This window comes from Hemitrygon akajei, chromosome 7, assembly GCF_048418815.1.
Source record: "Hemitrygon akajei chromosome 7, sHemAka1.3, whole genome shotgun sequence".
NCBI lineage: Eukaryota > Metazoa > Chordata > Chondrichthyes > Myliobatiformes > Dasyatidae > Hemitrygon > Hemitrygon akajei.
This window is the reverse complement of record NC_133130.1, coordinates 103,928,969-103,932,898: the sequence shown is the minus strand read 5'-3', so window position 1 is coordinate 103,932,898 and position 3,930 is coordinate 103,928,969.

Below are 3,930 nucleotides of genomic sequence, written 5' to 3'. Positions count from 1 at the left end.
TTTGTTTGAAGATAAACAAAAATTTAACATTTCTAAGTGAATCACATAACTGTTTGAAACTTCCTCAAATAACCTAAATTCAATTCTACTCCTCCTCACCAGTGACCTTGGACAAGGTTGACTTCCACTACCTTTTCTCCGTCAATATTATAGCAAGTACAGTCTGTTTAGCCCAACCTCCAACCGTAAAGCATCCTCCCTACTAGTCCCATTTTTCTGCACTCACGAAGCTCTTTCCTCCACATACCTACTATCTAAACATTTCTTAAAAGTTGCATTAGTACCCACCTCAGCAACCTCCCTATCAGCTCCTTCCAGCCACTCACTACCCCTTGTGTAAAGTTGTTACCTTTCCAGATCTCTTTTATCTCTCGCTCGTATCTTGTATCTGTTCCCTCTAGCTTTAGGCTCCCCCACCCTTGGGGAAAAAAAAAAGATTATCCACCGTATCCAAAACCTTCATTATTTTATAAAGTTTTAAGAGGCCACACTCATTCTCTTTCACTCCAAGGAATAAAGATTCAGTGTGGCCAACCTGTCCCTATAACTCAGACCCTCTAGCTCAGGCAGCATCCTGAATTTTCTTCTACATCTTCTCCATTTTAACAACGTCTTTCCTATAAAAGGATGATAAAAATTGTGCACAACAATACTCGAAGTGCAGCCACACAAACAAATTATGTAACAGCAATGTAACGTCCCTACTCCTGAACTCAATACCCTAACTGATGAAGGGACAGCATGCTAAATACCTTCTTCATCACCCTGAATACTTGTGAGGCTGCTTTCAGCAAAATGAACTCCAGGTTCCTCTATTCCACAACACTTGTCAATACCCCATATTGGTCCTACCCTAGTCTGAATGGCCAAAATGCATCACCTCACGCTTATTTAAGTTGGGAAAAAATTTGCCATTCTTCAGCCCATTCTGATTCAGATTCTTACTAATCAAGTTCTCTTAGTAGTTTGTTGTAACTTTTCCTATCAACAAGATCCCTTAGCTTAGAATCATCAGATTTGCTAATTGTGCCACATATATTCACATCCATTTAATTGACATACATAATCAACAGAGGTCGCTATACTGACCCAAGGTTATCCCACTAGTCACAGGCTTCCAGAGAATCATCCTTCAATGATCACATTTTGCTTCCTATCAAGTCAATTTTCAATCCACCTTGATCGTTCCCTCTGAATCCAACATAACCTAATCTTCCAGATCAGCTCGCAATGCAAGACCTCGTCAAAGGCCTTCCTAAAGTCCACTTCAACAACATCCACTGCCCTAGCTTCATCTATCCCCTTAGTTATCTCTTTGAAGAACTCCAAAAGATCTGTCACACATCACTATCTAAACACTAAACTATGCTGCCTGTTCCTGATCAGGCCTTGACTATCAAAGTTATTGTAGATCTTGTCCCTCAGAAATTCTTCTAGTAACTATACTACAATTGAAGTCAGGCTTACCAGTCTGCAGTTCCCTGGCCTGTCCTTACCACCCTGCTGTCTTCTGAAAGTTCAGCACTATCTAATAATGAAGCAAATATCTCTACAAGGATCGCGATCATTTCTTCCTTGGCCTAGGTGTGCATTTGGTCAAGTCCTGGAGATCTGCCCAAAAATATTATTCAAGGCTGAAAATGCATATGTTCCAAGACCTCAGCGCTTTTAACCTCATTTATTTAGCATCCATGATATTCTCCTTAGTAAGCACAAAGGAAAAATAGGCACTACAAACCTCAGCCATCATCCGTAGCTCCACGTATTCAGTAGGTAGTCCTGACAGAATTTAAAATAGTGGTCACCAACCTTTTTAAGCCCAAGATCCCCTACCTCGGCCTTAGTGAAAGGCAAGATTGACTTCAGATCAATTAGTTACACGCATGCACATGGGGGGGGGGGACCGGAAGTAAAACCCCACAACCTGGAAGTAGCAATAGTGTATAAACACCAGGAGTACCCACCCTTTTTTGCTCCGTGGACCAGTTTAATATTGACAATATTCTTGTGGACCGGCCAACGGGGGGGGGGGGGGGGAGGGGTGGTATTAAACATGACGAGAATACAGCGATACTCGAAACAGGTTCCTTATGTCCAGTCTATTCCACAATTTAGTTTTTGCGGCTCTCAGCACTTAGCTTCTGTCCCACACTGCTCGCGTTTTTTCCGCTGGAAAATAAACTCAACAGGTTTGTCTCTTTAAGTGCTTGGACTCAAGGTGCCGAGGCAGTTTTAAGGGCTTCATTGCCTCATTAGACAGCCTCCGGGTCTGAACTCCAGCCGCCCGCCGCCAGACGCCTTGGCCAGGTGCAGCCGGTTGAGGGTGGGGTGAGAGGATAAAGTAAGGGCTGGAGGTCCCCATTCCGGGGCCGCAGTGGTTGTGACCGACTGAGCAAGGAGTGCGTTAGGACGTGCGCCCACCCTCCTTGTAGGCTCTATTGGCCGACAAAAGTTAGTTTCAGTAGATCGCAGCACGGCAGCTGCTCTGCTGCTTATGAAACCCTGAGTGCGAATTAGGCCGTCTGCAAATATTTTAGCACTGGGTTCCCCATGAACATTTGGTGTGCTGAACAGGTTTTGGGGCGGCGCCTATCTGACCGCGCTCTGGGCCGGTAGCAACGGCACTTCCCGCTGGCCGTGTGAGGGTATCACTGAGGTTAGTCGACTGATGACCTCACGTGGGTTCAAGTTCAACAGTGGGCGTGACAGGGAATGAGGAAAGGTGCAGCTGACTGACAGTGGTTGGGGACCACTGAAGTACACTGTGTAGTGCGGGGGAGCTACACGCATGCTCACTGGGCAGAAAGAACGGAACTAAAACCCCGCAACCCGGAAACAATCTCTCAACAGTATTTGTGTATTTATTTTTCTTTTTTTTTTCGGGTTCTACTGGGAAAGTCTCAAAGATTGACGGGTTGGCGACCACTAATTTAAAAGAACATTTTCTCCCTAATTACAATGTTATTGTTAATATAACTGAAGAATCCAGCTAGAGGTAGGTTTCATAGAGGTATACAAGATATTAAGAGACATAGACGTAGTGGACTCTTAGCACCTTTCTCAAAGCTGCAATGACTAATATGAGAAGACATGCTTTTAAGGTGAATTGAGTAAAGTACGGGGGGGGGGGGGGATGTGAGAGGTAAGTTTCATTTTTAAACTACACAGAGTGGAACACACTTCCAACAGTGGACATTAGGGACATTTAAGAGATTCTTACACAGGCACATGGATGAAAGAAAAAAAATAATGGTTATGTAGGAGGGAAGAGTTAGATGGATCTTGGAGTAGATTAAAACGTTAGTACAACATCATAGGCTATAGGCCCTATACCATGCTGTTCTATCTTCTAACTTGGAATTACCTGTATCTTTAACCCTGCATGTCAAATCTACTTCATACTTTCTTTTTGACCTCATAATTTCCTTCTGAAGCCTGTTCTTAAGCTTTTAAATTTAATTGGAGTATTAATCTGAACCCACCTGCCTAAAAGCAATGTACACTTCATTCCTTTTCCTGATCAAGTCTTCAATATCTCTTGTCAGCCAGGGTTGTTTGAACTAGGTATGTCTACCCTTCACCCTAACAAGAAGATGCTGTCCTGGACTCTTGATAAGTCTCCCACTTGCCAACTTTTGCCTTCAGTATACCTCATTTAGCTCCTACCTAATGCCTTTAAATTTGGGCCTGCTTCAGTTCAGGACTTTAACCTATGTACCTATTCCACCTTCATCCATAGCCATTTTAAAACGAATAGATTTGAGGTCCCCAACTGCTAGTTCAGTTACTTGACCTGCTTCATTGCCAAAGCGGAGGTACAGTATTGCTCCTTCGTGAGTAGGTTCCTCTAATAAACTGCATGAGGAAGCTGTCTTGGAGGCACATACAAATTCTACCCTATCCAAGCCTTTGAACTCTAGATGGTCCAGT